Source organism: Pinus tabuliformis, chromosome X (assembly GCF_031772625.1).
Source record: "Pinus tabuliformis cultivar Carrire ecotype Pingquan chromosome X, CPIR1, whole genome shotgun sequence".
Lineage (NCBI taxonomy): Eukaryota > Viridiplantae > Streptophyta > Pinopsida > Pinales > Pinaceae > Pinus > Pinus tabuliformis.
In genome coordinates this window covers 1406668283-1406678702 of record NC_142308.1, presented here as the reverse complement: position 1 = coordinate 1406678702, position 10420 = coordinate 1406668283, and the positions used below count along the sequence as shown (strand labels likewise).

At 34.0% G+C, this 10420-nt stretch overlaps 1 pseudogene; it reads right to left on the bottom strand.

The window, feature by feature from the left end:
- Positions 1-8375: 8375 nt before the first annotated feature.
- LOC149145290 (aldehyde oxidase GLOX pseudogene) lies at positions 8376-9080 on the bottom strand (annotated as a pseudogene).
- Between the last annotated feature and the right edge of the window lie 1340 nt (positions 9081-10420).

Here is a 10420-nt window from a genome sequence, read left to right as displayed (position 1 = left end):
CCAGTGTTGACTAGGGTTTCTCCCATAAGTTGTATGGTTTCCTTGATGTTTCTTCTTCCTCTCTTTTTTCCCCCCTTTATTTTGACCAGTCTGATCTAATCTGGTTTCTTTTTGAGTCTCTTGGTTTTCTGCTGATGGGGCTTTGCCTTTTTCTAATTTGGTTTTGTATTGTTGGAAGGTTTCAGTATACAACTTCTTTTGATCTTCGGGGATAAACCTCTCATCCAGGTTCTTCCATTCATGCAATAGATTTTCCAACACTTCCTCTTCCTGGCTTAGGTCCTCCCTACTGGACTCCTGGTCTGTCTCCATCTGATCTGTTTGTTCCTCTGTTTCCTTCTCCTGTTCTTGTGTCTCACTCGGGGCCTTTCTTTTAGCTAGGATCCTTTCACTAGTTTCACTGCAGTCTGAGCCTTTATCCTCCTGATGTTCCATGTGTTGATCTTCCTCATCCTCTTCTACCTGCAGTATAGCGAAACTGTTTGGCTTCACTGTGTCAGGTTGTTTGCCTTTCCTATCTTTCTGGGGGGGTTCCTTGTTGGCTTTCTTTTTGTTTCTCACCTCTTGGAATTCCTCCTGATCCGACTCTCTCTTGTTTCTTTGGGGCCCTCTGATTTCTTCTTCCTCTCGGGTTATTGGGCATTCCTTTGCTAGATGGCCATGGGTATGGCATCTATGACACCTAAACGGAATATGTTCATAGTCTATGCTTTGCTGCCAGATCTCTTCGTGGTATTCAAGCTCTATAGTGTCGGGGATGGGGTTTGTTAGGTTCATGTAGACACAAATCCTAGCATATGAGGTGTATCTACCTTTATTTGTAGTATTTGCTATCTTCACGAAGCTTCCTATTGAGTTTCCTATTCCTTCGAGGATATCCGGGTCCCAAAAGTCTGTGGGGAGCCCAAATTGACGAACCCAAATAGGAGCAGCCAGAAAGGTTTCTTTTTCTGGGTTATAACAGTCTTCCCAGAAGCGCAAGAACAGACCGACATTATTATAAAAATATGGGCCATTATCAAAAACTTGTTCTCTATCTTTCAGGTTAAAGAAGATTACCGTAAAGAAGCCTTTCGCTCCCAGCTTGAGCTCGATGTGGCCTTGAGGCTACCATTTCCGTTGTATCCACTTGGTGAGGTCCCTTTCCGACGACCAGACTTTGAAAAACTTGCAGATAAGGGCATGGTCCCTCATGTAACTTCGGTACTTTTCCAGCTTGTTCGCTAGGATCACATATCTGGGTTTCTCTATTGTACATGGCAGGCACTTTCCTCTGCGGCCTGATTGCCAGGCCGCTCCTAGCACCGGTCCCGTGCTCTTCCGTTCCTCTGACTCCTGGTTTCTTTGTCTGTCTCCTGCCGCCACTTCTTGGTAGGAGGGGATCTCTCCCCTCCTGACATTTTCTGTCATTCCTTTTTTGCTTTGGCCACTGACAATTCTGCTGGACTAGACTGCGTCAGTTGTCTACACTTTCGTCCCGACTTCCTTAGGTTTTCACCACTTTGCCGCCATTAGGGTTTGAGTCGTAGAGCCGGCTCTGTGATAGTTAACTTTTACTTTAAAAATAAGTTAAATTCTCATCAAAGGCCGCATTAACCAAAAGTTTCAATGGCATATCTCATCATCGATATTGATTTCATATATACATTTGAAAATTAAATGTAAATGGGTATAAATATTCATTAAATAATTAAATTAAAAAATAGAGTTTGAATGAAATTGAAATTAATAAATATGTATAGTTTCAATAATTCACATGATATATACACACACACACACACACACACACCTGATGGTAATTCAAATTCTTCACTTGAATCCCTTTTAACATCGTCAACAACATCATCAATAATTGCTTCATTATCTTTTTCACTTTGTCTTTCGACATTTTCAATCTCATCCTCAATGTTATGAGGAATATTTCTCTCTTTTTACATTGCAAAATATTTTTCAAATTAGTTCATCAAATAAAATTTAAATTTCACAATATACTTCTAGTTGAGATTGATTTCCCTTTTTAATATTTGTGCATTCTTCCTTCTTTCTTTTGTAAGAGCTTCTCCCGTATTCCCTATGAGCCTCAATGTCTCTCGTTCGACCATATTTTCTCTTGCAATTTATTTGATTTCCCATGATAATTCAATCTATGTACATTGTTAAAATCCAACCCAAAAAAGTCCATTTCAAAATCCTCCAAAAAAATCACTTTCAAAATTTAGACCAAAAAGCTCACTTTAAAAATCCAGCACAAATGACTTACTTTCAAAAAAACTCACTTCCAAAATTCAGCCAAAAAAATTTACTCTCAAAAAAACTCACTTCAAAAATTTAGCACAAAAGGGTCACTTTAAAAATTCAGCCCCAAAAACTTACTTTAAAAATTAAGCTCAAAAGACTTACTTTAAAAATTAGGCTAAAAATTCTCACTTTAAAAATTCAACCCAAAAGACTTACTTAAAAAATTAAGCTAAAAAATCTCACTTTAAAAATTCCGCCCAAAAGACTTACTTAAAAAAAGAAGATAAAAAATCTCACTTTAAAAATTTAGCCCAAAAGACTTACTTTAAAATTAAGCTAAAAAATTTCATTTTAAAATTTCAGCCCAAAATACTTACTTTAAAAATTAAGCTAAAAAATCTCACTTTAAAAATTCAACCCAAAAGACTTACTTTAAAAATCAAGTCCAAAAAATTTCCTTTAAAATTTCAGCCAAGAAATTTAGTTTAAAAACTCATTTCCAATGAGGAAAGAGTGTGAAAATAATGTTTCGGCTCCATTTATTTATATCGTTCGGACGAAACATTTTTTCAGAAGGTCGCATCGTTCCATTTTTGTGGCTAACAAAAAATATCGACACATTTTCGGCTAAACTTTTAAAAATAATTCGAACGAACTTTTAAACTAATTCGGCCAAATTATTTTTCCGTTTATTTTAATGTGCGTCGACGACAAATATAAGTTTGGCCGAATGTGGTTTTAGTTCGACCGAACTATTTTAACCTACACCAATGCAACAACTTGGCTCTGTTCACCTTTTTCCAACTTCAGAATGCTTAAACTCCATCAAATATGGTGAATTTATTGTCAAAACCAATACCAACATTTGCATAATTGAATCTACCTTTAGTAGATATAAATTTTATGGAATTTCATAGAAATTTGCTAATTTTAATTAATTTTCTAAGAAAATGTGTGCAAAAAAATTCTAAAGGTCATTGTGATTGAGCGAAATACAAAATTTGTATCTTCCAAAATACACTATAAAAAAATATGAAATTTGTATGGTTCATTACATTGGTTCGTCTTTTGTAATGGGTAGTTTTTATATTTTTAGTTTTTAACTAATAGGTTGAGAAACTTGATGCTCAGATAAACATCTTCAAAATCTGCAGTTTTTTCATATTAGTTCAATTCAAAAAAATCTAGTAATTATGATGTGCATCAATTGGTTTTGTAAATATAACGATATTGAAGTAAAGTCTGTTTAGATTGTTGCAACACATTTTTTTTTCTTCAAAAATTCCAAGTTAACAAAGAATACATTAGTGCTAAAAAACATGGTGTGTTATGAATCCCTTGATTTTTAAAAAACACACAACCAAACAATAACTAAGTTGACATATCAAATGTGAATAAAAAAATTCCAAAAAATAAGTAAAATTTCTCACAAGTTTTTGTTATTGTAAAATGAAATTCTAAACAGAAAAATCGCTTTAGTTTGCCAAAAGTTGAAGAACTTCCGAAAATGATATTTTTTTCTAAAAAATGGCAAAAAGTGTAACCCAACTTCACATTTTCACCTGTAACTTAAATTTTGTTTCTCAACTATTTAAATGTCAATGTACCAGAGATTTGGGTAGGTTTATTTCACATAACGTGGATGTTATGACATGCCATCAATTGCCATCCTTAAAATGGGCACTATCCGTCCTTTGGGTTGTATGTAAATAAATTTCATCAATTCAAGGGAGGTGGGAAGTATATAGAACAACCTATCCCCTCCAGCCAGTCTGCCTCCAACCTCCCATTTACACATATTTTCCACACTTCTAACGATATAACTTCATTGTTCTTTTTGTATGCATACTTGTTAGGATTTTGGATAACTTGATAAATTCAATTTTTACAAATAGTTAATCTATGCTTTGCGTTCTATGAATGATCCTCTGTAATCAAGGGTGTGACAAATCCGTATGTGTATACATGAAAAGGATTATAAGTGTTGAGTCCCCAATCATAGTTTAGCCTTTGTATTCCTCTTGCCTTTAGAAGCATTAACCATTGCCACAGTGTCATCCTACTACATGGTTATTAGTAGCATTTCCAATATCCCATCGGAAAGTGGTTTCTTGGTTTCCACCGGGATCATAACCAATATCCCCCACACCTACCACCCCTTATACTTGTAATGATGCTATCAAGCATAATCAATTCATATATGTTGAACTACAACTCATGATTGCTTACATGCTTGGACTACAATAATATATGCTTGTACATTTGTGGTACTCACTTTGTTCTGTAAAGAATTTGAGGTTGACAATTCCATATGCTTGTGCTTTCTGGTTCTGGGGTTTATTCTGTAATGAATTTAATCTTGACAGTGTTAAATCTATTGTACATAATGTCACACCCTTGTAATGTTTAATGCTTTGAATCTTTTAGTGATGGATGTTAGGTGACTCTCTATGTAATAAATGTGCAATAGAGATATGTGTATTGTTAATCTATTTCGATTATGTTTGAGAGTTGAGAGGGATGATGCAATTGAATTGGTTGTCTGCACGATGTTGAATATGAATCTGCAGAAGCAAAAAAGCCAACTCCATCATACATTACAACCTCCAAAAGAAGTCGTTCTACATAAGTTCATAATTTGTCAAAAAGGAAAAGCCCTTAAACCATATCAGATGTCTATTGTGTATTCTATGTTTCTTCTTATAATGCATGCAATTATCTAATTTGAGTTTTTCTATATTCTTGCAAATAGAGGCAAAGGTATGGGATGAATAAGAAAATGAGGGTTGCACATTGATGTTCTTATTTTTTAATAAGAGTACTTAATAAAATTTTAAATATATATTATTCAATAATTTTTTTTTTATTTTTAATAATTTTATATTAATATATATCATTTCAACTAAATAAATTAAATTCACACAATTCATATGTGTAATTGAACAATAGCATGTCTAACAAATAACTTTTGTTTATAAAAGTGAATAAATATTATAAACCAAAACAAATAGCTTTGGTTTATAAAAGTGAATAAATATTATAAACCAATACAAAGAAAAGATAGTATTTCACACTCTTTATTTATTATTAAGAAGAAATATTACACATTAAAATATGAGTTAAATTCTTTTGAAAAAAATTTACAGTCTATCTCCTCAAACTTTTACTGAAATGAAAACGACCTCCACGTTACAATGACCTCAAACTTTTACTGAAATGAAAACGACCTCCACATTACAATGACCCATACCATACCAGCTACAACTTGACCCATACAATGCCAACTACAACTTTTTGATTAATAATCAGGATTTGTCCTAATCTTATACTTCCAGCCGCTAAACACCACCATAGGCTTGTACTTCGATATCGTAAACAGTAACCTGCGAATACCCATATAAATTAAAAGTTCAAATTCAAAATGAAAATAAAGCTAAACATCACCATCTTCGAGCGACTCATAAGTATCCCATTGTCCTCCGAATGGGATGACGACTGGGTAATCATCATCGTCAACAACTCCATCATTATCGCCTTCTACTGGGAACTCAATAACCTGCGAATATCCATGTAAATTTAAAGTTAAAATAAATTTAAACCAAAACTATAATCTTATCACGGGTAAAACTCAGAAGAAAGTGTATGTACTACCGGCAAGTGATATAACAATTGTACGTACTTATGAGAGAGAAAACTACGACGTTAAGTCGCATTTATTCATAATTTTGGCGTGTAAAAATAGCATTATTTATCCACTGCTTTACTTTTTTATGCCTAACTTTTAACATGCGCAATAAAAATAAGGGCACTGCTGCCTTGTCGTCCAGTGTTAGCAGCGACGAGTGGCAAAATCTCTAAGCAAAGAAATTAAAACTAAACAAAACACGTTTAAAGAATAAAACACAATCATTTATATTAATAGGAGACGACAATTTTAAAATAATTTACCTACCATTCCAGCGCTTCCAGCACGCCCTTGGATTTCCCTGCTACGTAAATTGCATTGAGCAATTTTTCTTCTTTCTTATCGTCCTCCAATGATTGTGCCCATTTCCTGCAGTTTTCCACCAATGCAATACCCACTCTGTCCATGCAAGCAGCAATAGTATCGGCCAGTAACCTTTCTAATTCCTTCTTCAGTTCTTCAAAATTAAGTGAGCTTTCTGTTTCATTGTTCATTTGGGTACCTGAAGCGTAATACACAATGCTACTGTATAATTTGTATAATGCAATGGCTGCCGCTAACTTCTCCCAATCCACAGGAAAGGACTGCCTCTCGTTGCCTGCCTTTTTACATTGTCCTTCGGCCTCCCGTTTTTTTTTATCTGCAAGCTCGGTGATCTTTTCATTTATCCAGCCAATTGATATGGTAGTAGGTTCACAATGTTCATCGGTATTCGGCCGAACTCGTTCTATTAATTTATCTAATTCTCTATCTGCTCCTATCTCAGGGTACTATCGGACATTCCTTCCCACTTGTCAACAATATCCATCAGTTGCCATGCCTCAGCGTATACTACTACACATTCTTTCCCACTCTTGGGGCACAGCGACACGATTACATTGATCAATGAGACAGCTGTCAGCTTCCATGACCATGACCCTTCTTTCATGTACTTAATATATATATAATTCTTTTAGTAGGTTATTTTTAATTCAAAATATGATGGAGATTTGTAATTTCTTGAGTGTGTAATGTGAAGTTGACATGTAAGATTTTAAAAGTATCAATAAACATGTAACATTAAAAAAATATTTATAAGATAAATAATTCATATATATATATATAAAGAGAGAGAGAATATCTTATCAATATATGTTTTCTATATAAGGGGTCATGTATTAACATTTTAATGTGTAGAATGTGAATCACAAATAAAATATTTTAATGTCAACTATGCATATATTGTATAAAAAAAAGTGAAAGAAAAAAAAAATTATAGTTCAAACATTTTATTAGTGTATTTATCAAATCCAACATAGATCTATCTTAAGTAGAGTTAAGCAGAATTAAATATTTTGTAGTTTTGCACTAAGAAAAAGTTTACATGGTTAGTAAATTTAGAATTAAGATTAATCTTTGGTGATTATATCCAACTAAAAAAAACATGTCTCATCTCAAAATTAAACACTATAAGAATTAAACATCTACATTATATAATAAATTGTAGAAAAAGCCTATCAACACATTATTTTTTTTACTTGCAATAAATATATAAATATTTTATTTTCCAATATGTATAAAAATTATATTTTATATATATAGAATATTGAACTATTTTATTTTTTATATATATAATTGAAATAATTTATATTATTATTAATATATGTTTATATATTATATTTTAAGAAAAAATTAATATAAATGCATATAGAAAGACTTTTTCCCTTCAAATATTTCATAAATTTAAAAATAATTAATAACTTACAACGAAATGCACAAACTAAATTGACCCTCGTAAGAATCAAATAGTATACCATCTAAGTATCCTGCCGCTGGCAATGATCGCCCTTAATGAATTATATAAACAATATCCATTTTTTTTCACAATTTCCCAGACAGAAACTCGCTTCTATTCAAGTACTTTATATTACCATTAATACCATAAAAATACAAGTTCTTTTAGGGCATGGTTCCTTTCTACACCAAGTTTATTTATACATATAACAAAAGTTTGAGCCTAAGGGATAATACCCTAAAAATACAAGTTCTTTCGGGGCATGGTTGCTTTCTGCACCAAGTTTGTTTATACATATAACACAAGTTTGAGCCTAAGGATAATACCATAAAAATACAAGTTCTTTTAGGGCATGGTTACTTTCAACACCAAGTTTGTTTATACATATAACAAAAGTTTAAGCCTAAGGGCCTTAAACAATCTGTCGGTGCATGATTATTTATCCTGCGGCAAGTTTGTTTGTTTTAACAAACGCTTCAGCCTAATGGACGTAAACTATGGGTATATATATTTCAAATTTACATAGCAATGATTGGCTATTTCAAATCATACGCGCGCTCACTATCCAGACCTCCGACCGAGCGCTTATTGTCTGCCTGTAATGTAAACGGTCATCAGTTTTTATCAAACTAACGAAGTGCTAAAATAGTTGAGTTTCCTGTATACTTTACCTGGTCTCTAATTCGTGATTTGAATCCAGGCTGCGATGCCGGGGATGCCCTGTGTCAGTGGAAACAGCATGTAATAAGATGATGGTGCAATATTCCCGTTGGGAGGAGCCGTGACAGCGACAGAATACGTATTACTCCCGCTGAAAGTATAGAACAGATAAGTATTACTCCCAGCAACCAATACACGGCCATCCGTCAACAAATTCGCAGTGGAATGATACACGCGGGGAATCGTAGTGGCTTGGAGGACAGAAAACGTCCGCTGTCCTGGATTGTAACTCACTGGATTCAAGACGGGTTCTGAAGCGAAGCCGAAGCCCTGAGAGCCCCGTCCGGCGCCATTGATTATAAGCACTTCGCCAGAAGGAAGAATGATCATGTCGCCCATGCATCTTCTCATGGGCATATTCGACATCGTCCAAACAGGTGCCGCCACCGTGATCACCATTCTGCCGCAAGTCTGCGAAGTCGGAAACTGTGCGGTGGGTTTCAGAAAGGCCCCTGCTTGAGCCCCTCCGCAGACCATGACCTCCGCAGTCTGGTAACCACTCGAACCTTCAAGCGGGAGAAGCACAGAGCTTCCCCCCGAAGGATAATTTCTGGGCTCCCCGGGTATGGTAGGGAAATTGCGTACAACGGTGCCGGTATTGTAATTCAATTCGATGGAGTCCCTGTTTGCAAAGATATAGAGATTCCCGTTTGCTAAGAACATCGGTTGAACGGGTAGATAAATTCAAATTCTAACATCGAATGAGCGGGTAAATAAATTCAAAATCAAATTTCAAATTAGCCTGTCATTAATGCGTATATTGTATTGTATACCCTGGTATTTAAGGGCAGTATCATGTATGCTATGGCCATGAGTCGCTTTCTCGTCGGTATTGTATGGTCATGGAGCAGTCACCGGAAATAATTTGGCCGACAAACAGAAGAGACGGGAGTCCCCATGCATAATGATCCGCAGATGCAGAGGTGTACTTCACACTGACCCTGTAGAGAAAAAAGTACTCTTAAAGACTAATAAAGGCCCTATAGCATGGGATTTATTGGTTGCCCATGATTCAGACAGACACAAGAAATGGGAGATGAAATGAAAGGATGGAATGCAAAATTCAAGATTGATCGACTGCGAGATTTGAGGCCGTGCCCAAATACGTATTAAAGCTGGAACAGAGTAACAATGACTCAATATCCACATCATTGCTTGGGTGTACGGGAATGGATTTATTCCAATAAATCTTGAACTTCAGATTAACCTTTAACGAAAGGTGAAATAAGTTTTATTATAGTGAGCTTCTTACTTTTATTTTAAATCAAATACTATTCTATTTATTAAAATGAGCATCTTACTTTTATTTTAGGTTAAATTATATTCTACTTATTAAAGTGAGCATTTTAGTTTTATTTTAAGTTAAATAATATTTTATAAATTAATTAATTTTACTATAGAGGTAAAATTAAATATTATTAAAAGTCTTTATGGGTTTTAGATAGCGGGTGATGAATAGTTAAAAAAAAAAAAAAAAACTTCCAATTTTACGGTCAGAGATATGCAACATACTATACTTTGATTATAATTTCAAAAACATAAGAAAATACATTTGAATGAAAAATGGAGGCTGCACCTCCTTTACCCAGTAAGACTAGAATTTTACATAGATTTATTTCTTTTTATATTTTGGACGTTTGTACAGAAAAGTACTTTCCTGAACTTGCAGATGTTGCAGAGTAAAAATACTAGTTGTCGAATAAATGTGTGGACGTACCAACCCTACATTAAATGTTTTTTTGTTTGAATTATTTGATGTGTTGGGAATGGGAAGTTTGAACTCCCGCTCATAATTCATTTAATCCATGTGCTTTAGCTTGTAAACAAAAATCTTCTTAGTGCAAAGAAAAACTTCAAAAGATAGTTATTGTCAGTTCAAGTGGTTTGAGTTTAATTTTCCAACATTTTATCAAAAGAAGCTGATTAACTGTTGTAATCTATTATATTATAAATATTCTAATTTATCATGTTTTGTTTAAATAATATATTTTAAAGTAAATTTT